A 27,471-nucleotide genomic window follows, 5' to 3' on the forward strand; every position below is an offset into this window, starting at 1 on the left:
TTCTTGCACACTAAAGCTATTTTTATACACTAGCAAATGTCAGTGACCCGATTCAGGAAACTAGGCGTATGTCGCAAGTCATGACTTCACAGGAGAGCCGTCTGAACATAAATAAAAGGTTTTTATTCAAAACGAGTTTTTGGGCAGAAATGCCTTCTTAAACATGTGAACTTTCATGTGCCTTAATAACAGACCTTTATGCCATTTGTAAATAGAAATAAAGTTGTTAAATTACGAGCCTAGTTGGTTTAGCCAAAGAAAAGTCAGGAACCTTCCCGCTTGCCGAGATTGGCTGAGATAGTGAGCGGGGTTTCAGATTGGTCTGTGGTGTAGCATCTTGTCTATAAAATCAGCTGCTCGTTATGCATAGATAATCCTTTCAATTGTAGTTTTTTCAAAATATATAACGTTAGCCATGGAGAACTGCAAATATGTTGCTACTGCTCTCAATAACATTGCTGCCCTGAATTTATCAGTGGGAAAAAGTTGCGATGGAGTACTTTCTGGAGGACGATCGTGCCATGCTGAATCTCTCTGACACTGAAAAATGAATCAGACGATGAGGAAATCACCTGATTTAGGTTTAAAAAAATAATAATTGAAGAAGACATTGTAGAGTCTTCGGATGACAGTGATGGGGAAGAAACGGCGATCAACAGTGTTGTCACGGAAGAACTTGACTGAGTTTTGAAATCGGTGGAACACAACGGGCCAGACAAGCTGTGCAAACTAAATGGAAATGACACAGGACGTCTTCATTAATAAAAGGGGTTGCAGTCTGCCGTGATGCTTTCATCCATGTATACGGGTAAGAATCTAGCTACAGTTTGAAATATTATACGTTTCTCATTTTGTCAGAAGGTTGTTTTCATTGCAAGTTAAAGCTTGCTGTTAGCTAGCCAGCTGGAGTTTGATGACTGGCTTGCTAGCTAACATTGAACCTATTTGGTTAACTTTAGCTAGCTATGACAATCAGTTTGTATTGCTATTGGGATTCTAGTTAATTTTTTAGCTAGCTAGTTAATATGACATGTCTTAACAAAAGCCCCAAAGTTAAAGCTTGTTGTTAGCTAGCTAATGTTAGCTAGCAAGCCAGCCATCTAACCTCAGCTAACATTGAACCAATTTGTACTTTAGCTAGCTATGACAATCGGTTTGTATTGCTAGTTAAAGCTTGCTGTTAGATGACTGGCTAGCTAGCTAACATTACGTGTATGAACTGTGTGTATTGATATCTCTGAATGCCATTTCGCATTTATTGTATAATAATTCTAAAATATTTGTCTGGAATTTGTCTTTCAGCATCAGTAGAACACGCCTGACTCTCCTCAACCAGTCATACAAGGACAATTGTCTCATGCCTCCCATCAAAAAGAGAGCTGGCCCAAGCATGCAAACGCAGCAGCGCAGTCATCAACTTCATGCACCATTTCTTCAGCAACTACGGAGTTGGGAAAACACGTGGGGACCTGAACTGTGATAACTGCAGTGGCCAAAACAAGAACATGTTTGTGCTCTGGTATTGTGCCTGGCGGACCATGCACAAGCTCCACCACAGTCTGGACCTTCACTTCCTGATCACAGGCCACACCAAGTTTGCCCCCGACTGGTGCTTCGGCCTCATCAAGCAGCGCTTCAGAAAGACCAGCGTGAATACTTTGTCTGAGATGGCTGGTGTTGTGAAGGACAGCACTGTGACAGGGGTCAACATCCCACAGCTGGTTGGACTGGAGGATAGTACGGTGCTGGTGGAAAGCTATGGCTGGCAACAACACCTGACTCCGTACTCCGTACCTGACTCCGTAAAGATCAAGCAGTACCAGCACTTCAGGTAAAAATACTTTTCATTGCATTGTATGAGGTTATTCTTATTATCTAAACTTGGGAGGTGAATTGATGTTGTGCAAGGTTGTAATGTCTTCAGATTTTATGTTGTTGTTGTTATTCCCTGTTTTACAGCTTCGGTGCTTTGGAGCCTGGTGTTGTCCCCAAGGAGCGTTTGGACTGTCGCGCAGCAGCTGAAACTTGGTCCCAACGCTGACATGCTTCCTCCCATAGATGGTCTGCCTGTACAAGCACCACCTGGACTGGACACAGATAGACAAAATTAACTTTTTGAGAAGATCAGGGAGGTTTGCAATGAAGATGCTATGGACATCTCATGCCCTGCACCAAAGTCAACTGCAGGACAGTAATGGGCTCTCTCCTAACACACATGGCATGCGTTGCGGCTACTATTAATTATCCTGCTGCTCAGCCACTTTACCCCGATTTGTATACATATAACTACCTCGTCTATCACTGATATCGTTATTGATATTCTTCTTGAAAATACTGTATATGATTTTATTTATATTGACACTATCTATTTCTGATATGGCTACTATGCAAGTAACCATTTGGCTGTACCATTTACACCTTATGTAGAGACCCATCCACTTAGCAAGACTTATCAATATTAATTTTATATATCATTATTTTGCTATGTGTGGTCGTAACATGATTTTGTGACATGCCACAACAATATCATGTGACTGTATCAAGTGTCCACCACACAAATATATGGCGCATGCATCTGTTTATGTACTGTACATGTGCACCTCACTCAGGTTTCAATTCAGGTTGAATGGCCTTAACTTAGAGTTGAAGTCGGAAGTTTACATACACCTTAGCCAAATACATTTAAACTCAGTTTTTCACAATTCCTGACATTTAATCCTAGTAAAAATCCAGTTAGGATCACCACTTTATTTTAAGATAATTTATTTCATTCCCAGTGGGTCAGAAGTTTACATACACTCAATTAGTATTTGGTTAATATAATATAAACTTGGGTCAACCGTTTCGGGTAGCCTTCCACAAGCTTCCCACAATTAGGGTGAAATTTCCTCCATTCCTCCTGACAGAGCTGGTGTAACTGAGTCAGGTTTGTAGGCCTCCTTGCTTGCACACGCTTTTTCAGTTCTGCCCACAAATTTTCTATAGAATTGAGGTCAGGGCTTTGTGATGGCCATTCCAATACCTTGACTTTGTTGTCCTTAAGCCATTTTGCCACAACTTGGGAAGTATGCTTGGGGTCATTGTCCATTTGGAAGACCCATTTGCGACCAAGCTTTATCTTCCTGACTGATGTCTTGAGATGTTGCTTCAATATATTCACAGAATTTTCCTTTCTCACGATGTCATTTATTTTGTGAAGTACACAAGTCCCGCCTGCAGCAAAGCACCCCCACAACATCATGCTGCCACCCCCGTGTTTCACGGTTGGGATGGTGTTCTTCTGCTTGCAAGCCTCCCCCATTTTCCTCCAAACTATGGTTGTTATGGCCAAACAGTTCTATTTTTGTTTCATCAGACCAGAGGACATTTCTCCAAAAAGTAAGGTCTTTGTGACCCCTATGCAGTTGCAAACCGTAGTCTGGCTTTTTTATGGCGGTTTTGGACCAGTGGCTTCTTTCTTGCTGAGTGGCCTTTCAGGTTATGTCGATATAGGACTTGTTTTACTGTGGATATAGATACTTTTGTACCTGTTTCCTCCAGCATCTTCACAAGGTCCTTTGCTGCTGTTCTGTGATTGATTTGCACTTTTCGCACACCAAACTACGTTCATCTCTAGGAGACCGAATGTGTCTCCTTCCTGGGAGATATGACGGCTGCGTGGTCCCATGGTGGTTATACTTGCGTACTATTGTTTGTACAGATGAACGTGGTACCTTCAGGGATTTGGAAATTGCTCCCAAGGATGAACCAGACTTGTGGAGGTCTACAATTTTTTTCTTAGGTCTTGGCTGATTTCTTTTGATTTTCTCATGATGTCAAGCAAAGAGGCACTGAGTTTGAAGGTAGGCCTTAAAATACATCCACAGATACACCTCCAATTGATTCAAATGATATCAATTAGCCTATCAGAAGCTTCTAAAGCCATGACATAATTTTCTGGAATTTTCCAAGCTGTTTAAAGGCACACTCAACTTAGTGTATGTCGACTTCTGACCCACTGGAATTGTGATACAGTAAATTGTAAGTGAAATAATCTGTCTGTAAACAAATGTTGGAAAAATGACTTGTGACATGCACAAAGTAGATGTCCTAACAGACTTACCAAAACTATAGTTTATTAACAAGAAATGTGTGGAGTGGTTGAATACTTCTTGATAAGTATTTGTGTAACAGTATATAAAGTATGCTAAGGCATTTGGGCAGTAGTGTAAAGTACTTTACAAATACTTTAAAGTACTACTTACTTTTTTTCCGGGTGTCTGTACTTACCTATTTTTATTTTTTGCAACTTTTACTTCACTACATTCCGAATTAAAATAATGTACTTTCTACTCCATACGTTTTCCCTGATACCCAAAAGTACTCATTACATTTTGACAGGAAAATTGTCCAATTCACACACTTACATATCAAGAGAACATCCCTACTCCATTTGATCTGGCAAACTCACTAAACACAAATGCTTCATTTGTAAATTATGTGTCGGAGTGTACCTCTGGCTATCCATCTGTAAAAATAAAGTACAAAACAAAATTGTGCCGTGTGATGTAATATAAGGAATTTGAAATGATTTGTACTTATACTCAAGTATGACAATTGTACTTTTTCCACCACTGGATGTGGCTGGGTTTATAGCATTTGTTTCACAGGACCCATCAATTTAGTGTTTCTGGGTGTCATCTAATATTTATAAAATATATTTATCTGGACACTTTCTGTTTACCCGGAATTTTTCCTTATTGTAGGTTACTATCACTTTTAGTCTTGATCTTTACTAAACTACTCACTGTTTAGCACATGACCTCTCATGTGAATCCTTAAAGAGATGGGTGGGGCTGGTTTAAGAGGGTGTGAACAATGCTGAATGGGTGTAGCCAAAGGGGAGCTCTCCAGTAGAGACCAAAATATTCAAAGGCCCTTTTCTGAAAAGTGAGTTTACAAGTTTATCAACATTCAAAGCAGAATGACTTTCCCATTGTTCCTCAAAAATGCAATGTATGATAAACCATTTTGTAGCTCTGAGTCTCTACTTTTATCCAATTTATCCTATTTCAAATGTTGCCACATAAAACCGGTCAGTCACAATTGTTATTAATCTCTAGATTATTAACCATACAAAATGTCTCAAGACATGTTAGGGTGTGGTGAACCTTGCAGGGAAGCAATTTGTCTCATGTTCTCTTTTAATATCCACCGCCATCCTTCTCCTCTGGAATCCAGACCCTTAACTGTTTTCCCAAAGCTCCCTAATTAAGATTGGCTTCATAAATGTAAGAATGTATCCGTTTCAGTCCACGGTTTCCCTCGTTATAGACTATAAGAAACAACCACTGACAGACAGACAGTGCTGTCTTGGTGAGTGTTCTGTTTGCAATATTTAGAGCTTTAGAGAGTTATAATGAACCTGAGGCTTTTAGTTTTAGTTCTGTATCCAGTCTTTCCACCAGCCAGACAGCATGTTAGTTTGATATGAGTTCAGCAGGGAGTGTTTTCTATTTTCTTGTTTATCAAGGTGCCTAACCTATTCTCTGGAGATTTCAGATTTAATTAGAGGAAATTACACTTCGTAATTTTCATTAGTAGCTTTTCCGCTTCAGTTGTAGAAAAAATGTTGGTAAGCTCTGTTTTCCTCAAACTTGATCTTGTTACCAGTCCGATAATGAATCACCAAATCCCAATGCACGAATGGAATTAGATGACTATTGCATAAAGAACAGTGAGACACACACTGCCTACCATTGTAAAGGGACCTGAGCTGTGGTAATCTGGTCCCCACATTGGAATGCTAGTGAGACATTAAAAATGGATCTCTCAGAAAGAAGTCATGTGACGTCTAAACGTCAGTACCTGTACACGTCTGATCATAGAATAACGTCTGAGTTAAGAAGATATTTATCTCTGCCTGTTTACTGAGTGCTCTAACTTGTTTACCAGGAATTAGTCATTATGGGATGTTTTCCATGGGTAAACTCTATCACTGGATTGTCATTGTTGAGCACCCCTCCTATTTCCCTTGTTTGCTGAAGCACAGAGGCCTACCTGGACTATTAACACTATAGAGTTTGACACAGGGGAACATAATTATGATTGCCCAGATATCTCTAGGTACTACACAGCACCTGTAATGGCAATTGATTCTGATCATAACTCTTTCTGGCTCAGGTGATGATTGATACGGTATCAATTAGAGGTCGACCGATTATGATTTTTCAACGCCGACACCAATTATTGGAGGACTAAAAAAAGATGAATCGGCCAATTATTTTTCTCGCCCCCCGATTTATTTTTAATAATGACAATTACAACAATGCTGAATGAACACTTATTTTAACTTAATATAATACAGCAATCAAATCAATTTAGACTCAAATAAATAATGAAACACGTTTAAATAATGCAAAAACAAAGTGTTGGAGAAGTGCAATATGTGCCATTGAAAAAAGCTAACGTTTAAGTTCCTTGCTCAGAACATGAAAACATATGAAAGCTGGTGGTTCCTTTTAATTCTTCAATATTCCCAGGTAAGAAGTTTTAGGTTGAGGTTATTATCGGAATTATAGGACTCTTTCTCTCTATAGCATTTGTATTTCATATATCTTTGACTATTGGATGTTCTTATAGGCACTTTAGTATTGCCAGTGTAACAGTATAGCTTCCGTCCCTCTCCTCGCTCCTACCTGGGCTCGAACCAGGAGCGCATCGACAACAGCCACCCTCGAAGCATTGTTACCCATCGCTCCACAAATTCCACGGCCCTTGCAGAGCAAGGGGAACAACTACTCCAAGTCCCCGAGCGAGTGACGTTTGAAATGCTATTAGAGCGCACCCCGCTAACTAGCTAGCCATTTCACATCGGTTACACCAGCCTAATCTCGGGAGTTGATGGGCATAAATAGCGCAATGCTTGAAGCATTGCGAAGAGCTGCTGGCAGGTGCACGAAAGTGCTGTTTGAATGAATGCTTACGAGCCTGCAGCTGCCTACCACCGCTCAGTCAAACTGCTCTGTCAAATCATAGACTTAATTATAACATAGTAACACACAGAAATACGAGCCTTCGGTCATTAATATGGTCAAATCCGTAAACTATAATTTCGGTAATAAAACGTTTATTCTTTCAGTGAAATACGTAAACGTTTGGTATTTTATCTAACGGTGGCATCCATAAGTCTAAATATGTTATGTCATAATTACGTAAAATTCTGGCAAATTAGTTCGCAACGAGCCAGGCGGCCCAAACTGTTGCATATACCCCGACTCTGCGTGGGTAGCCGACCACAGGAGCTGTGCATGTGGAGGAGATGTGCGATCTGCGCATGCGCACTTGTTGATGGTTTGCTATAAATGAATGTATTCTGTAAATAGTGAAGGTGAATGGAGCATATTCACATGTTTTGAGGGAATTTGTTTATTGCATTTTTTTTGTATTTGTCTGCAGTAAATTACATTGTATTTTAGTGCTCTATTGAGCCATGGAACACTCAAGTTCATAAAATGAGTTATGCTGGGGATTTTAGTGTGGGTAGAAGGAGGGGTGTCCTTGCAGTTACACCATTTGTACAGTCACCTCCTGGGAGTAGAGTGTTTGCTAGTCCTGAGTTTACAAGCACTGGGAGGGGTAGGCTGTTTACTCCACATGACCAGGGTATCCCTTCTCTGTCTCTTGATGTACCATCATCCCCAGTCCTCGGTAATAATGGGACACCTCCGAGTCAGCTTAGTGACCTTATTAAGAAGATAGATTCTCCAATCTCCGAACCTATCAGAGCAAGTTTACTGCAGCCTGGGGCTTCAAGTCTTTCTCCTGCCCATTACCCTCACCAATCCCAGCAGTTTCCCCTGCCTGAACAACGTGGGTCAACTTTTATTGATGCGTCCAAGCTGAATCTGGTTGTGAAGTCGGAGGTTAGTGCTCCACCTTTCTTTAGGGGTGACGGCTCAGATAAGTACTCTGTCCTGGAGTGGGAGGAGCTAATGGGAGTCTACCTAGAGAAGGGGGGTTACACTGGGTCTGAGAATGTTGGGGAGGTGATGTCAGTGAGGTACAGGATCTTTTGGGTGATATGGAGGAAAAGGAAATCGTCAGAAAATCCAGCAGCGAGTATGCCTCACCATTGGTGCTGGTATGGAAAAAGAATGGGGACTTGCGTCTATGTACTGACTTTAGGTGGTTAAACGCCCACACAGTAAAGGATGCTCATCCCCTGCCTCATCAGGCTGATGTACTGGCTGCGCTGGGAGGTAATGCCTTCTTCAGCACAATGGACTTGACATCAGGGTACTACAATGTGCCACTGCATGAAGAGGATAAGAAATACACTGCCTTTTCCTCTCCTTTAGGTCTGCACGTGTACAATCGGTTACCTCAAGGCTTTTGCAATAGCCCAGCTACTTTTATGAGAATAATGCTGACCATCTTTGGGGACCAAATATTTCTAATTTCTTATGGTTTTTGCTAAGATCGAGGAAGAGAGTCTGCAGAGACTTGAGATGGTTTTTCAGCGGTTGCAGGAGCACAATCTTAAACTGTCTCCGTCTAAGTGCAAGTTTTTGAGGAGGTCTGTTAAGTTTTTGGGCCACATCATTTCTCAGAAGGGTGTAGCCACTGACCCCGCTAAGGTTCAAACCATTTTCAATGTTTTTTATTTATTTATTTATTTATTTTATTTCACCTTTATTTAACCAGGTAGGCTAGTTGAGAACAAGTTCTCATTTGCAACTGCGACCTGGCCAAGATAAGGCATAGCAGTGTGAACAGACAACACAGAGTTACACATGGAGTAAACAATTAACAAGTCAATAACACAGTAGAAAAAAGGGGAGTCTATATATACATTGTGTGCAAAAGGCATGAGAAGGTAGGCAAATAATTACAATTATGCAGATTAACACTGGAGTGATAAATGATCAGATGGTTATGTACAGGTAGAGATATTGGTGTGCAAAAGAGCAGAAAAATAAATAAATAAAAACAGTATGGGGATGAGGTAGGTGAAAATGGGTGGGCTATTTACCAGTAGACTATGTACAGCTGCAGCGATCGGTTAGCTGCTCAGATAGCAGATGTTTGAAGTTGGTGAGGGAGATAAAAGTCTCCAACTTCAGCGATTTTTGCAATTCGTTCCAGTCACAGGCAGCAGAGAACTGGAACGAAAGGCGCCCAAATGAGGTGTTGGCTTTAGGGATGATCAGTGAGATACACCTGCTGGAGCGCGTGCTACGGATGGGTGTTGCCATCGTAACCAGTGAACTGAGATAAGGCGGAGCTTTACCTAGCATGGACTTGTAGATGACCTGGAGCCAGTGGGTCTGGCGACGAATATGTAGCGAGGGCCAGCCGACTAGAGCATACAAGTCGCAGTGGTGGGTGGTATAAGGTGCTTTAGTGACAAAACGGATGGCACTGTGATAAACTGCATCCAGTTTGCTGAGTAGAGTGTTGGAAGCAATTTTGTAGATGACATCGCCGAAGTCGAGGATCGGTAGGATAGTCAGTTTTACTAGGGTAAGTTTGGCGGCGTGAGTGAAGGAGGCTTTGTTGCGGAATAGAAAGCCGACTCTTGATTTGATTTTCGATTGGAGATGTTTGATATGGGTCTGGAAGGAGAGTTTACAGTCTAGCCAGACACCTAGGTACTTATAGATGTCCACATATTCAAGGTCGGAACCATCCAGGGTGGTGATGCTGGTCAGGCGTGCGGGTGCAGGCAGCGAACGGTTGACAAGCATGCATTTGGTTTTACTAGCGTTTAAGAGCAGTTGGAGGCCACGGAAGGAGTGCTGTATGGCATTGAAGCTTGTTTGGAGGTTAGATAGCACAGTGTCCAAGGACGGGCCGGAAGTATATAGAATGGTGTCGTCTGCGTAGAGGTGGATCAGGGAATCGCCCACAACATTGATATATACAGAGAAAAGAGTCGGCCCGAGAATTGAACCCTGTGGCACCCCCATAGAGACTGCCAGAGGACCGGACAGCATGCCCTCCGATTTGACACACTGAACTCTGTCTGCAAAGTAATTGGTGAACCAGGCAAGGCAGTCATCCGAAAAACCGAGGCTACTGAGTCTGCCGATAAGAATACGGTGATTGACAGAGTCGAAAGCCTTGGCAAGGTCTATGAAGACGGCTGCACAGTACTGTCTTTTATCGATGGCGGTTATGATATCGTTTAGTACCTTGAGCGTGGCTGAGGTACACCCGTGACCGGCTCGGAAACCAGATTGCACAGCTTAGAAGGTACGGTGGGATTCGAGATGGTCAGTGACCTGTTTGTTGACTTGGCTTTCGAAGACCTTAGATAGGCAGGGCAGGATGGATATAGGTCTGTAACAGTTTGGGTCCAGGGTGTCGCCCCCTTTGAAGAGGGGGATGACTGCGGCAGCTTTCCAATCCTTGGGGATCTCAGACGATATGAAAGAGAGGTTGAACAGGCTGGTAATAGGGGTTGCGACAATGGCGGCGGATAGTTTCAGGAATAGAGGGTCCAGATTGTCAAGCCCAGCTGATTTGTACGGGTCCAGGTTTTGCAGTTCTTTCAGAACATCTGCTATCTGGATTTGGGTAAAGGAGAACCTGGAGAGGCTTGGGCGAGTAGCTGCGGGGGGGGGGGGGGGAGCTGTTGGCCGAGGTTGGAGTAGCCAGGCGGAAGGCATGGCCAGCCGTTGAGAAATGCTTGTTGAAGTTTTCGATAATCATGGATTTATCGGTGGTGACCGTGTTACCTAGCCTCAGTGCATTGGGCAGCTGGGAGGAGGTGCTCTTGTTCTCCATGGACTTCACAGTGTCCCAGAACTTTTTGGAGTTGGAGCTACAGGATGCAAACTTCTGCCTGAAGAAGTTGGCTTTAGCTTTCCTGACTGACTGTGTGTATTGGTTCCTGACTTCCCTGAACAGTTGCATATCGCGGGGACTATTCAATGTTAGTGCAGTCCGCCACAGGATGTTTTTGTGCTGGTCGAGGGCAGTCCGGTCTGGAGTGAACCAGGGGCTATATCTGTTCTTAGTTCTGCATTTTTTGAACGGAGCATGCTTATCTAAAATGGTGAGGAAGTTACTTTTAAAGAAAGACCAGGCATCCTCAACTGACGGGATGAGGTCAATGTCCTTCCAGGATACCCGGGCCAGGTCGATTAGAAAGGCCTGCTCACAGAAGTGTTTTAGGGAGCGTTTGACAGTGATGAGGGGTGGTCGTTTGACTGCGGCTCCGTAGCGGATACAGGCAATGAGGCAGTGATCGCTGAGATCCTGGTTGAAGACAGCGGAGGTGTATTTGGAGGGCCAGTTGGTCAGGATGACGTCTATGAGGGTGCCCTTGTTTACAGAGTTAGGCTTGTACCTGGAGCAGGGTTAGTGCTGTCTGTGACATTCCTGCTAGGTTTTTGGGTGAGGGTGTTCGGACTAGACTCTGTAGATTTATTAAGCCAGTGGATAGGCTAATCCAAACTGTCTCCACAGGAAATGAAACAGTTCTTGGTTTCTCAGTGATGGTAGGATAGTGCCTACTTTTGAAATATTTTTTATATATATGTAGTAATCTAAGTGCGTCTTAGAATGATTTGTGGGTTTGTCTAATATACTTGACAATTCATGTAACTTTGTGTAGTCCATCTGCATAAAATGTACGTGGCATTTTTCGTATACGGTTGAATAAGGGATTAACTACCCCTTTTCCTAATCCTTCGCGGGATAGCTTTTCAGCTGATCGACCATTTGTGGGTCTAGAATTTAAGGGACTACACTGGGTTACTCTGTCGCCCTGTGGGTGTGAAACATTTTCTTTCTTTCTTTGCTTTGTTACCTTCGAGGTAATGTGTTTTGTGCCTATAATCTAGTGTAAAACAGTGGGGGTGAATGTAGCAGTGTGATGTTGTTCCCCTAGATCATGCACCAAGTTGCACGCAAGGACCAATTCAAATAGGCCAGGTCAAGAGGGGATGGTAATAATTTGATGATGATGATGATGATGATAATAATAATAATAATTCAGTGTATTTTTGTAAAGTTAATTGCAGCTGCATAGCTAATGTTTTTCATTGGTGTACAAACACTTTTTCATATCAATATTGTACATACATGTGATTGTAAAAGTTTTGTATATTTTGGTTTGGCCCATCGTGGGTTATCTGTATTTCCGTACCCCCTTATTCTTCTCTTTAGCCTGACCTTCGGCTAGCAAGGTATGTTGTCCTTGGCTCCGAAATTGTTTAATATAAAACCGTCATAATGTTACACAATGTACTGTTATGCTACCATAAGTTTGTTACAATGTCGATAATATAAAGATATATGTTAACAAGTTTCACAAAGCTCGCTAAGTGACTGCGCCAAGGGTTAACATAATGTGTGTTGTCTCTTCGTGTGCAGGTATGTCTTTTATTTTGTCCGAATTATGTTCTGTATCATTTTACATGTATGTTGTGCTGTTGTGCATTGTGCACGCAGCACCTGTTATTTCCTTTTGGCGCTCTTTTGCCTGACCTTCAGCTAGCAAGGTGCCTGAGAACTAGGACTGCGCCAAGGGTTAACATAATGTGTGTTGTCTCTTCGTGTGCAGGGCAAATACAAATAATTCAACTAGCAGACCTTCAGTTGTGGCAGCGTCCTAATTAAAAGTACACAACGCAGAATGACCCACGCTACACGTGCAATGAACGCAAGAGAAGTGACACATTTTCCCTAGTTTAATATTGCCTGCTAACATGAATTTCTTTTAACTAAATATGCAGGTTTAAAAATATGTACTTCTGTGTATTGATTTTAAGAAAGGCATTGATGTTTATGGTTAGGTACATTCGTGCAACGATTATGCAAATGCACTTTGGTTAAATCATCCCCCGTTTGGCGAAGTTGGCTGTCTTTGTTAGGAATAAATAGTCTTCACAGTTTGCATCGAGCCAGGCGGCACAAACTGCTGCATATACCCTGACTCTGTTGCACAGAACGAATGGACCACGCTACATGTGCAATGAACGCAAGAGAAGTGACACAATTTCCCTGGTTAAAAGAAATTCATGTTAGCAGGCAATATTAACTAAATATGCAGGTTTAAAAATATATACTTGTGTATTGATTTTAAGAAGGTGTTGATGTCTATGGTTAGGTACACTGGTGCAACAACAGTGCTTTTTTTTCGCGAATGCGCTTGTTAAATCACCCGTTTGGCGAAGTAGGCTATGAGTCAATGATAAATTAACAGGCACCGCATCAATTATATGCAACGCAGGACAAGCTAGATAAAATCGTAATATCATCAGCCATGTGTAGTTATCTAGTGATTATGTTAAGAGAGTTTTTTTATAAGATACGTTTCATGCTAGCTAGCACCTTACCATGACTTCTTGCTGCACTCGCATAACAGGTAGTCAGCCTGCCACGCAGTCTCCTTGTAATCGGCCATGATCGGTGTCCAAAAATAACGATTACCATTTGTTTTGAAAACTTGAAATCGGCCCTAATTAATCGGCCATTCCGATTAACCGGTCGACCTCTAGTATCAATTAATGTAATGACTTGATCCCTTTTGTGAGGTCGGCTAATTGACTGAAGATAAATCATTGACAATATTATGGAGTCAAGATAATAGCTGGTTTAGATGTACTCTGTGTGTGTGTTTGTGTTTGCAAATTCTATATCAACACAAAGATGGGATATCATTAGCTACTCCTTCAGCAACAGGAATATCCAGAAGGTATGACTGTAGATCTCTTCAGTCTTCCAAACAGGATAGTTTATCAAAGTAGCACAATATGAGGTAACCTGGCAACAGAGCAGTACGTCTGAGAAAGATCAAGAATCTATGAGCTTTATTACATTATAACAACTTCATAAACACATTTTGTAGAGTACTATTGTTTGGGCGCTGAAGGAAAGACATTCTTCTTCTGACAAGAATGATGGGGTGTTCATCTCTCTTTCTTTCTTAATCAGTATGCTGACACGGTGATCCTGTTAAGAACTGCTCCACCAGTCTGTTGTGTCATTGGGTTCGGCGGTCTGATGTTCTTAATTTCTTCATTATGACAGCCACTAATAACACATTTGAGGTTTATTATATTTCCCAGGCATGACTGCTTCGGGTCTGCTCCTGCTCCTTTTCATTCCTACAGGGAGCTGGGAGTGGGAGCAGAGAGCTGGCAGCGGGAACGCGGAAGGAATCCTTAATTGGTTTGTAAGGAAATTCTGGGTGAGCTTGGATGACATTGTGCCCAGCAGTCCTCCTTCAGGAGCCAAAATGGAAATAAAAAGAGAGAGACTTGAAAATGCATTTGGAACCACATGGAAAATAAAGAAGCAGCCCAGTTTTCTTCCTCCCCCAGTTATCAAAACAATCTAAATGAGGCTTCCACCTCATGTAGGGACAGTTGTTATGAGACACATTCACTGGTCCTTTTCTTCCTGTATATTTGATACTGCTTTGCTGTGCCTCAATGAGCAATGTGCATCTACTAAGAGAGAACACCCTTGGCAGTGGTGGGAAAAGTACCCAAATGTCATGCTTGAGTAAAAGTAAAGATACCTTAATAGAAAATGACTCAAGTAGAAGTGAAAGTCACCCAGTAAAATACTACTTGAGTAAAAGTCAAAAGTATTTGGTTTTAAATATACTGAAGTTTTAAAAGTAAAAGTATAAATAATTTCAAATTCCTTATATTAAAAATTGAAATTATTTATACTTTTACTTTTAAAACTTCAGTATATTTAAAACCAAATACTTTTGACTTTTACTCAAGTAGTATTTTACTGGGTGACTTTCACTTCTACTTGAGTCATTTTCTATTAAGGTATCTTTACTTTTACTCAAGCATGACATTTGGGTACTTTTCCCACCAGACGGCACCATTTTCTTGTTTTTGTTATTTACGGATAGCCAGGGGCACACTCAGACATCTTTACAAACTAAGCATTTATGTTTAGTGAGTCCGGCAGATCAGAGGCAGTAGGGATGACCAGGGATTTTATCTTGATAAGTGTGTGAATTTGAAAATGTTCCTGTCCTGCTAAGCATTCAAAATGTAACAAGTCGTTTTTGGTGTCAAGGAAAATGTATGGAGTACTTTTCATTAGGAATGTAGTGAAGTAAAAGTTGCCAAAAATATAAATAGTAAAGTATAGAAATACTTCAAAGTACTTTACGCCACTGACCCTTGGTGGTTTGAATACACCAAGCCCTCGTTCTCAAAATATATAAGCATCGTACCCCAGAGTGGTTGAGGTTTAATTACTAGAGGCACTGACTTTGAAAAACAATTGAAGCCTGGTACTTGTGTTAAAGGTATGAAACAAGCATTTAGATTTAAAATTGTATTTGAACATTTTATACAGACTGGTTGAAGGAGTTTTTTGTCTTGTCTTTTTCCAGACAAGTGGAGAGTGCAACAAAGCAGTCATTATAGACATAACAATAGACTACATAGTCTTTGTCTGAAAGCGTTATTAGCTGTAAACTTCTTGCCTCCTTTTTTCCCCCCAATTTCAAATTAACTTTGAGAGGAATTGAGGAACAAGGGGAAGCAAGGATTTGACAGCTAGGAATGTTTTCAGACAGCCATAGTTTCTCCTACCATGAGCCCCTATGTTTGGGTCAAAGACCAGCATTGCGCATTAGAGGTCATTCATTTGAGTACCAGCCAGGACATTTTTTTTGTTTGTCAGTCAAAGCATTTAATTACCATTATTAAAGAGGTAAATACATACCACATAACACAAAGCATTTGATAGACTCTTGGGGGTAATTTGTCTCGTCTTTGTACTGTATATGTCCAGAGAAATACAAAAGACGATCTATCACATTTAATCATGCTATCTTCCCCACATCTAGCACTGTCCTCTGGCTGGTCTAGCTTGCTTTGGTGTTCAAGCACAAGTCTTGCTCATATTATTGTCATCAAATTAAAATTAGTTTTGAGCATTCGCAGATATCATGTCACCATGAGCCAGCATGATTTTAGTCTTGAATAATTGACTGACTTGTTAATGGGGAACTCTTAAAAGCAGCCTCCCTATGTGACACTAACAAACCCTGGGCTTTGAAATGTTAATCAATATGAGATTCAGGGACTCCATCGTGGTCTTTTATCAGGATTTTGTCACTTAACAGCCAAATTACCATAATATTTTCCAGGAAGCATTCATTTGACTGTGGAGATTTGAAATTGATACATTATCAGATGATGAATATGGCTGCAAGCAGCGATGACAGTCACCAGTCGATCTGCTTTAACATGAGAATTCTGTATCATGTTACATTCAAACATGATGATCTATGATTCAAACATACTGCAGTATTGGATCCTGTTGTCAGAAGATTTAGTTACCCAATCTAACCTACAGTATTCCCTTTTAGTGTCATCATAGCCCAAAATATGTTAATCTATTGGTCTGTGTTGTGTGTGTGGTCTTACTAATATACAGTGTTACATTGGGTTGGTTAACTTTCATCTTGGTTCCAGTGCTATTTGGTTTAGACCAAATCTGTCCCTTTTGTGAATTATGGTTGATTTTATTGTTGATTTGGAGTGATTGTTTTGGAGCTCCTCATCCCTATGTGGCATCCAGAATCCAATCGAAATCTGCGAGTGGACATCTGTGATCAATGACGGGAGGTGTTCCCTGGTGTGTCCATCGCATTGATGAGAGCCACACTGGCTTTACGCAAAACAGAGGAAGGATTACGTTCTTGGCAGGTAAAGTGGCCCACCACACACATTGGAAGGGGGGGACGGAGAAGGGGGTGGGGGGACTTTGCAAGGCATTGATCACACAGCCACATGATGCCAGAAATGGAAGGCATCTCAATCTGTGGGATGGTGCAGTTGTTTACTTTTACTGCGCAAATGTCCTTGGCTCGGCCCAGCGCTTGGGGTCCCCTGTAGTGCTGGCATTCTATTGTGTGAAAGCAAAGCAGTGGAGAGCAGAATCCCTTTCACCAGGAGACACACCACTGTGGCAAAGCTGCACCGCTCTGTCCTTGAACTAGGGTTGTCATGGATGATAAAACATCCCATTTTTTTTATACTCACTGTACCGACTATGTATAAAAAAAAGTTGAACAACAAAAAAACTCTTTGCAATGGCTTGTACAAGCCAGATAGATTAAAGTTATTCTGATCCCAGCTCACAAGCAATGAAACATAGATGGCGTTTTGGTAAATGTTCTTGAAAAATAGCCTTCAAGAGGCATTTTGAGATGTCATGGCTAATTTCCTCTGTCATCATCGCTTAGTGTCTCGACCTGAAGACCTGGGTGATCTCCAGGTGCCTATTGCTAAAATTAACCAACAAAAAAACTGTGTTAAAATGATTTACAGTACATGTTTTTGGCTTCTGCAACAGTGACAGTGGTTTGTTACAGATCTAATTATATTCCATAGGAGTTAGGAGGGCCTCACTGGCCACAACTATTTTGTATTTCTATCATGTTGGCTTGTATATGATTTTGTATTGACAGTCCAAAGCCCATGTTGTAGGGCCAATGGATTGTTAGCCTCTGAAACAGATGTCTTTAATTGTCTTATTGTTCACTTGGTTCGTTGCCACATTGCAATCCTGGCACGGTGAAACTGTAAAAGTAGCGGAGCACAGACCATTTTTGCTGTTCGGCAGCTCTCTAGAACCCTCAAACTCAACTCTGGACCTCAAAGCCAGGCTCACTGATTTTTTTTCATTGTTCCCCTCTAATCAGGAACTGCTTTAGACCTGGGTAAGAAAATCAGCAGGCTCTGGACCTCGTAGGGTAAGAGTTGAATACCACTGCTCTAGAATATCTGCACTGGCTGATAGTATGAAATAAGTTCTGGTCCATCGAGTTGTACTTTGCATCTGAATACATGTTAAAGCTGGTGTTGCTTCCCCTGTGAATGTTCCTATATCAAGTGCCTATATCACTTTTGAGAATTATTGTAATATGGAAAAATCGGTCATTTTCCAATTACCTATGTAAAAGATGGTGTCTATAATATGTGCTTCAGTCCCAGGCACGTTTGAGATAGATAGGAGGATCTTTTAATGCCCAGCAGGAGGCTTTGAAGAGAGTGAAGCTGTGTGGCCGAGACACAGAGAGGAGACTTTTCACTGTGACAGACATCTACCCAGGGCTCAGTTTTCCCTCTCCCAGCCCAGCAGGCAAGCAGGCCCTGGGGTATGGGACTCCGCTGGGATGGGGGCTCAGGCATTAACCCTGTCTCTCTGGAAGGAGCGGCTCGCTGGAGCTCTGCCCCCCCCCCCCTCCCCCGGCCCCCCCATCCATTGAGGCCGTACACACTCACACACAATTTAGCTGTTAGGCCTTCTGTCAATAAAGAGGATGGTCCGATCAAAGGAAGCGAGGCAATGATGTTCTAACAGATAGACAGGTGTGTTAGCCAGCCTCCTGCAAGACTGCATAACACATCACAGATGCATGCTGTCAAAGTGCTTAATGATGCCTGCTTTTCCCCTGTTGTTGCCTCATGCCCCAGTCTTAATGTCCATGTAAATTCAGCTGATAAAACTGTCAATCTCTGTTGATTTGTATCTGGGGTTTCGTTGTCAAACACCTCCGACACCATGACCAACACCACAGCAAAAAAATTATGAAGTTTCCCATGTGCTGATAATATGAAGCAAAAGTGTGGCATTTAATCTAATATTGAAAAGGATTAGAATATAGGCTACCAGTCTCCTGAGTGGCGCAGCGGACGAAGGCACTGCATCACAGTGTTGTGGCGTCGCTACAGCCTGGGATTCGATCCGATGACCGGGAGTCCCATAGGGCGGCACACAATTGGCTCAGCGTCGTCCGGGTCAGGGAACGGTTTGTCCGGGGGGGCTTTACTTGGTTCATCGCACTCTAGCGACTCCTTGTGGCGGCCCGGGCGCCTGTAGGCTGACTTTGGTCGTCAGTTGAACGGTGTTTCCTTTGACCCATTTCCTCCGACACATTGGTTTCCGGGTTAAGCGAGCGGGTGTTAAGAAGCAAGGCTTGGCGGTTCATGTTTTGTGGGACACATGACTCGAGTTTCGCCTGTCCCGTGCTCGTTGGGGAGTTGCAGTAATGAGACAAGATCGCAATTGGATACCACGAAATTGGGTGAAAATAGAATATAGGCTACCATATAGTTATTTGTTTCACTTTCCCAAAGCTTTATCAATACAACATAACATTAACAAAAGCTTGTTTTCAGATTTTTGCTCATGAATTCCATTTTCAATAGGTCAACAAACAGGCTATGCTGCATTGATATATTGATTAGGGCTGTCCTGGTCAAATATTTTTGCAGTCGACCGAAAGTAGTCTATTTTAAGGCGTGTATTTTTCCATATATAAACACAACCTATTTTAAAATGTAACTATATATGCATTGAGCTTGTCTGATGCTTTAAGCTCTCTCGTTGATGAAGTAAGACACAAATTAATCAGGAGGGAGCCAGGGATCAAGAACCTATCCAGACCACCCTTTTCCTGCTCCTACTGGCTTTCCCAGATTCTCCCTCTCCTGAAATTGTCGGTAATAGGCTACATGAGTCGGCAAACTTTCTCATGTGGAATGCCAATTTATCTCACCATTTCCACCAATCTGCTTTCCAGTTATGGTTTTCATATGCACATTGTCATGGGACAGTTTCATGTAATTTCTAATGTCTTCGTATCTCAAAATCTTTGTCATGTGGTTAATGAAAATTATACAAACCTAACAATTAACTTCTATTGCCAACTATGTAAAAATAGCATAAAGCCAACAAATAAAAACATTGCAGCCTGCAGATAGAAAATATCCTGAAAAAAATATCCTATAAATCACATTGCAGACAGTCCATGCGTAGTCAACAAACTTGAAACATTGTATCAACTATTAACCTGGATGCGGCCTAAAGCTCCTTGCAGCATTGTATAAAATATTATTTCCCCTTGGGCCAGACACCGCTGTAGGCTATTTTGAGTTTAGGACAGACACAGCTGTAGTATGTTTGCAGAAGGGATAAGACGTTTTTTTACTAGGCAAGTCGGGTTAAGAAAAAAATCTTATTTTGAATGACGGCCTTGGGACAGTGGGTTAACTGCCTTGTTCAGGGGCAGAATGACAGATTTTACCCTGTCAACTCAGGGATTTGATCTTGCAACCTTTTGGTTGCTAGTCCAACGCTCTAACCGCTAGGTTAGCTGCCGCCCCAGGTATTAGACCTATTTTATGACTGTTTCCACTGGATCCCAGCATGACATGCTTCCCTTCCATGCTGAGTGGTTATCAAAAGGGAGAGAGCTGGAATTATTTTTCAAATGCATTGAGGAATTAACATCTTTCTCAATATTTAAAAACAGACTGTTTGCTTGCTGATTGAGGGGAAGAAAACATTACTTTGAGAAGCTCCACAACTCATTAGCAATGGTGCAAAAAGTAACCAATTTCATACTTGAGTAAAAGTAAAGATACCTTAATAGAAAATGACTCAAGTAAAGTGAAAGTCACCCAGTAAAATAATACTTGAGTAAAATAAAAAAATATTTGGTTTAAAATATACTTAAGTATCAAAAGTAAATGCAATTGCTAAAATATGCTTAAGTATCAAACTTAAAAGTATAAATCCTTCCAAATTCCATATATTAAGCAAGTGTCAGGGAAAATGTATGGAGTAAAAAGTACATTATTTTCTTTAAGAATGTAGACAACTAAAAATATAAGTTGTCAAAAATATAAATAATAAAGTACAGATACCCCCCAAAAATACTTAAGTAGATAAATACAAATTTGTTCTTAACTGACTTGCCTAGTTAAATAAAGGTTAAATGAAAAGTAGTACTTTGAAGTACTTTAAGCCACTGCTCATTAGTGATGGTTCATTAAGCCAATCAGAAATACTATCAGATCCTCAAATGGGCACATTTATATACCTACATTTGCGCGCAGGCCAGGTAGGCCTACTTATATGCGTAATCAGGTGCACGTCTTTACTCAACATTAATAGGAACGCTCTAAACAAAGGGACAATGACTAAATCGACACAACTCGAAAATGCAATGAAATAGTGTAGTATAGGTTTTGCGCTCTGCAACAATGTGTCAACTCCGACAATGAGAATGGCAAAAGACTGGAATAATAATATATTGAATGCATTAACATACATTACCGTAACCAAACAAACATTATAGATTAGAAATGATCAGTAAATGAATTAACTGGTGATATATAGTACCAGTCAAAAGTTTGGACACACCTAATCATCCAGGATTTTTCTTTATTTCTACTATTTTCTACAATGTAGAATAAGAGTTTAGACATCAAAACTATGAAATAACACATGGAATCATGTAGTCAAAAAAGTGTAACCAAATCAAAAAATATGTTATATTTGAGATTCTTCAAAGTAGCCACCCTTTGCCTTGATGACAGCTTTGCACACTCTTGGCATTCTCTCAACCAGCTTCATGAGATAGTCACCTGGAATGCATTTCAATTAACATTTGTGCCTTGTTAAGTTAATTAGTGGAATGTATTTATTTCCTTAATGCATTTGAGCCAATCATTTGTGTTGTGACAAGGTAGGGGTGGTATACAGAAGATAGCCCTATTTGGTAAAGTCAATATTATGGCAAGAACAGCTCAAATAAGCAAAGAAAAACAACAGTCCATCATTACTTTAAGACAAGAAGGTCAGTCAATTGGAAAATACTTTGAAGGTGTCTTCAAATGCAGTCGCAAAAACCATCAAGCGCTATAATGAAACTGTCTCTCATGAGGACCGCCACAAGAAAGGAAGACCCAGAGTTTCTTCAAATGAAGAGGATATGTTCATGAGAGCCAACAGCCTCAGAAATTGCAGCCCGAATAAATGCTTCACTGAGTTCAAGAACAGACACATCTCAACATCAACAGTTCAGAGGAGACTGTGTGAATCAGGCCTTCATGGTCTAATTGCTGCAAAGAAACCACTACTAAAGTACACCAATAATAAGAAGAGACTTGCTTGGGCCAAGAAACACGAGCAATGGACATTAGACAGGTAGAAATCTCTCCTTTTGGTCTGATGAGTCCAAATTTGAGATTTTTGGTTCCAAACACTGTCTTTGTGAGACGCCGAGTATGTCAACGGATGATCTCCGCATGTGTGGTTCCCACCGTGAAGCATGGAGGAGGTGTGAAGGTGCTATGCTGGTGACACTGTCAGTGATTTATTTAGAAATCAAGGTACACTTAACCAGCGTGGCTACCACAGCATTCTGCAGCGATACTCCATCCCATCTGGTTTGCGCTTAGTGGGACTATAATTCGTTTTTTAACAGGACAATGACCCAACACACCTCCGGGCTATTTGACCAAGAAGGAGCGTGATGGAGTGTGGCATCAGATGACCTGACCTCTACAAACACCCGATCTCAACCCAATTTAGATGGTTTGGGATGAGTTGGACCGCAGAGTGAAGGAAAAACAGCCAACAAGTGCTCAGCATATGTAGGAACTCCTTCAAGATGGTTGGAAAAGCATTCCAGGTGAAGCTGGTTTAGAGAATACCAGGAGTGTGCAAAGGTGTCATCAAGGCAAAGGGTAGCAACTTTGGAGAATCTACTTTTGAAATATATTTTGATGTAACATTTTTTGGTTACTGCATGATTCCATATTTGTTATTGCATAGTTTTGAGGTCTTCACTATTATACTACAATGAAGAAAATAGTAAAAATAAAGAAAAACCCTTGAATGAGTAGGTGTGTCCAAACTTTTGACTGGTACTGTATGTAATGGGGAATTGATAGACACTAACAATTAAATGCAAACAATTCATACAAACAATGAATGTGCACTCCAATGGTTGGAGTGAGACGTGCATTGTACTGCCACACTCCTCTTGTACTGTGCTATCCCTGTGGCCTCCAATGGATTCGTCTCGCCTCTGCAATGGATTAGTCCCGGCTTCCTCAGCGGATTACTTCACGGAGATGGGCGCGAATAAGACAGGTTTCTCATGTGCCATAAAAAATATATATATGTGAATCATAATATTGATACTGATCTTTTCTTGCAATGTTCAAAACTTACTGGAAATGCAGAGAGAAAAACTGACATTTCAAGTGGCATTGCAGTTCACTGAAGTTGTTGGCTGGGAGGCTGTCTGGCACTTTCAATATCACATTATTCATGTGGCTCCAAATATAGTGACAATTATATTATATTCACAATTCTGGTCGCTGTTCATTGAATATAGCTCTTTACTGATTATGAATAAGGGATTTAGGGAAAACAAATGAGTCTCAAGCTTTTCAGGCAATTGGTTGTGTCATTACTTTTCTGTGTACCACTAACAGTCACCTAAGCTGACATTAGTTACGGTTACAGTAAAATGTTCTATATAAATGGTATTCTGTAGTATACAGTGCATTTGGAATGTATTCAGACCCGTGACTTTTTCCACATTTTGTTACAGCCTTATTTTTAAATGAATTAAATAAAATAGTTTCCTCAAATTTACACACAATACTCCATAAAACAAAGTGAAAACAGGTTTAGTATTCTTTTCATATTTATTAAAAATAAAAACAGATACCTTTATAAGTAAGTGTTCAGACCCTTTGATATGAGACTTGAAATTGAGCCCTGCTGCAACCCGTTTCCATCGATCATCCTTGAGAAGTTTCTATAACTTGATTGGAGTCCACCTGTGGTAAATTCAATTAATTGGACATCATTTGGAAAGGCACACACCTTGACAGTACATGTTAGAGAAAAAACCAAGAAATGAGGTCGAAGGGACTGTCCGTAGACACAGGATTGTGTCGAGGAACAGATCTGGGGATGGGTACCAAAAAATGTCTGCAGCATTAAAAGGTCCCCAAGAACACAGTGGCCTCCATCATTCTTAAATGGAAGAAGTTTGGAACCACCAAGACTCTTCCTAGAACTGGCCACCTCGCCAAACTGAGCAATCGGGGGAGAAGAGCCTTGGTCAGTGAGGTGACCAAGAACCCAGCGCTCCAGAGTTCCTCTGTGGTGATGGGAGGACCTTCCAGAAGTACAACCACCTCTGCAGCACTCCACCAATCAGGCCTTTATGATAGTGGCCAGACAGAAGCCACTGCTCAGTGAAAGGCACATGACAGCATGCTTGGAGTTTGCCAAATGACGCATATAGACTCTCAGACCATGAGAAACAAATCTCTGGTCTGATGAAACCAAGATTGAACTCTTTGGTCTCCATGCAAGCGTCACATCAGGAGGAAACCTGGTACCATCCGTACGGTGAAGCATGGTGGTGGTAGCATCATGCTGTGAGGATGTTTTTCAGTGGCAGGGACTGGGAGGCTAGCCTGGCTCGAGGGAAAGCTGAATGGAGCAAAGTACAGAGAGATCCTTGATGAAAACCGGCTCCAGAGCTCGCAGGACCTCCTGACTGGGGTGAAGGTTCACCTTCCAACAGGACAACGACCCTAAGCACACAGGCAAGACAACGCAGGAGTGGCTTTGAGACAAGTCTTTTAATGTCCTTGAGTGGCCCAGCCAGAGCCTGGACTTGAACCCAATCAAACATCTCTGGAGAGACCTGAAAATAGCTGTGCAGCGACGCTCCCTATATAATCTGACAGAGCTTGAGAGGATCTGCAGGGACGAATGGGAGAAACTCCCCAAATACAGGTGTGCCAAGTGTGTAGCATCATTCCCAAGAAGACTTGAGGCTGTAGTCACTGTCAAAGTTGCTTCAACAAAGTACTGAGTAAAGGGTCTGAATACTTATGTAAATGTGATATTTCAGTTCATTCAAAAAAATGTCAAAACCTGTTTTTGCTTTGTCATTATGGGCTACTGTGTGTAGATTGGGAAAAATGATTTAATACATTTTAGAATAAGGCTGTAACGTAACAAAACGGGGAAAAAGTCAAGGGGTCTGAATTCTTTCTGAATGCACTATAAATTGTCCTCTGTTGCTCAGTTGGTAGAAGATGTTGCTTACAACGCCATGACAGTGGGTGTGATTACCAGGACCACCCACACGTAAAATGTATGCATGGATGACTCTATGTCGCTTTGGATAAAAGTGTCTGCTTAATGGCATATATTATACTAGTCACTTACGGCGACATTTTACCTACAGATTGTTACGATTGAAGATTGAAGATTATTGGAATCTGTGTGGGTAGCCGGACAGGTTGAATGACTGACAATAGTGAAGGTAAACAGGTGTTCACGGGTCAGGTGACAGGACTGGATGAGACTGAGTCAGGAATTCCTTTATCCACATGGTGGTATATTTACTGGGTAGTTTGTCTGTGCTGCATAACAAAAGAAAGAAAATAACATGTATACAATCAAATTCAAATCAGAAAGTCAAATCATAACAATCATTCTCATTATTAACAGAATGAGGTAATTCAGCAATAAGGTTCCATAGTAATTCAATATGAAGCAGAATGGAGTCATTTAGTATCATAATCATGGATCAATCATGGACACACTCGTTTAAGGCAGGCTGAAAGTTCCTTTGGATAAACATTTTTTGGTGTGTTTTCTCCTAATAGTTTCCCAGGATTAGTCCTGATCTTCAATTCAGAGGGAACACAACCAGAAAGAGTGATAATGACAGCAGATAAAGACATTAAAGTGATGCTATTAACTGACTCATATTTGTCATTGAATTGAGGATTTTCAATGTGGGACTGACGCCACACTTTGGAGTTGATGTGAAGGGGTGATAACAAAAAAACATGTAATAACTTGTTACACCTTCATTCGATTTCCCCTGTTAATATGAGTACTCTAGCTAAGATAACGACAATGTTTTATCCTGTTTTGTTGCCGAAACATATTGAAAGGAGACATTTGCAGCCATTAAACCATGTGTTCAACTCATTTCAAAGAGCTCCGTGTGTCTGCTGGTTTTCACTCCTCCCTTGTACTTGATTGATTGATTTAAGGTCACTAATTGGTAACAAACCCCTCTCACCTGGTTGTCTAGGTCTTAATTGAAAGGGAAAAAGCAGACACTAGGCCCTCCATGGAATGAGTTTGGCACCCCTACATTACACCATGCTCATAGAGGAGACAAAGTCAAGGTGGGAGGGCTACAACATTCCTAGATTAAAAAGTGGCACCGCCTCATCTTGTAATAAAATGTAAACGGCCTTCTATCTACAGGACAGTACATTTGTTTGAGATCTGTAATGGCGTGTATTCATGGAGGCCAAGGGAAGCCAGGCTTCCCCATAAAATAATTTTTCTTTAGTCTCTCTGCTTCATAAATTTCTTTCAATTTGCAAGAGGCTGAATGTATCTCACTGGAAAAGAATCAGAGCGAGCGAAACAGCACAACTCTGGCCCCTCATGTAGTAACCAAAAAAGTGTTAAACAAATCTAAATATATTTGATATTTGCGATACTTGATGACAGCTTTGCACACTCTTGGCATTTTCTCAACCAGCTTCATGAGGTAGTCACCAGAAATGGATTTCAATTAACAGCTGTGCCTTCTTAAAAGTTCATTTGTGGAATTTCTTTCCTTCTTAATGCATTTGAGCCAATCTGTTGTGTTGTGACAAGTTGGGGTGGTATACAGAAGATAACCCTATAACAATTACAGAGAAATGTCAGTCCATCATAACTTTAAGCCAATGGTTCCCAAACTTTTTATAGTCTTACCCCTTCAAACATTCAACCTCCAGCTGAGTTTCCCCTCTAGCACCAGGGTCAGCGCACTCTCAAATGTTGTTTTTTTGCCATCATTGTAAGCCTGCCACACACACACACACACGATACATTTATTAAACATAAGAATGAGTGTGAGTTTTTGTCACAACCTGGCTCATAAAAATAATCAATAATTTTGCTCTTTATATAGCCATCTTACATATAACACTTTATTTGTTCATTGAAAATAGTGAATAACTCACCACAGATTAATGAGGGTGTGCTTGAAAGGAGTCTCCGTCTTAAATCATTTTCTGTGCCTGTATTTAGTTTTCATGCTAGGGAGGGCCGAGAATCCACTCGCACATAGGCACGTGGTTGCAAAGGTCATCAGTGTCTTAACAGCGCGATTTGCCAAGACAGGATACTCTGAGCGCAGCCCTATCCAGAAATCTGGCAGTGGCTTCTGATTAAATTAAATTTTCATAGAACCACTTGTTGCAATTTCGATGAGGCTCTCTTGTTCAGATATCGGTCAGTTGACTGGAGGCAGGGCATGAGAGGGATAACGAATCCAGTTGTTTGTGTCATTCGTTTCGAGAAAGTACCTGCGTAATTGTGCACCCAACTCACTCAGGTGCTTCGCTATATCACATTTGACATTGTACGCAAGCTTGAGTTCCTCTGCACACACAAAAAATCATACAATGAAAGACCTGTGTGTTGTCCTTGTTAACGCAGACAGAGAAGAGCTCCAACTTCTTAATCATAGCCTCAATTTCGTCCATATTGAATATAGTTGCGGAGAGTCCCTGTAATCCTAGATTCAGATCATTCAGGCGAGAAAAAACCACCCAGACAGGCCAGTCGTGTGAGAAACTCGTCATC

Source organism: Oncorhynchus clarkii, chromosome 24, assembly GCF_045791955.1.
Source record: "Oncorhynchus clarkii lewisi isolate Uvic-CL-2024 chromosome 24, UVic_Ocla_1.0, whole genome shotgun sequence".
NCBI classification, from domain to species: domain Eukaryota; kingdom Metazoa; phylum Chordata; class Actinopteri; order Salmoniformes; family Salmonidae; genus Oncorhynchus; species Oncorhynchus clarkii.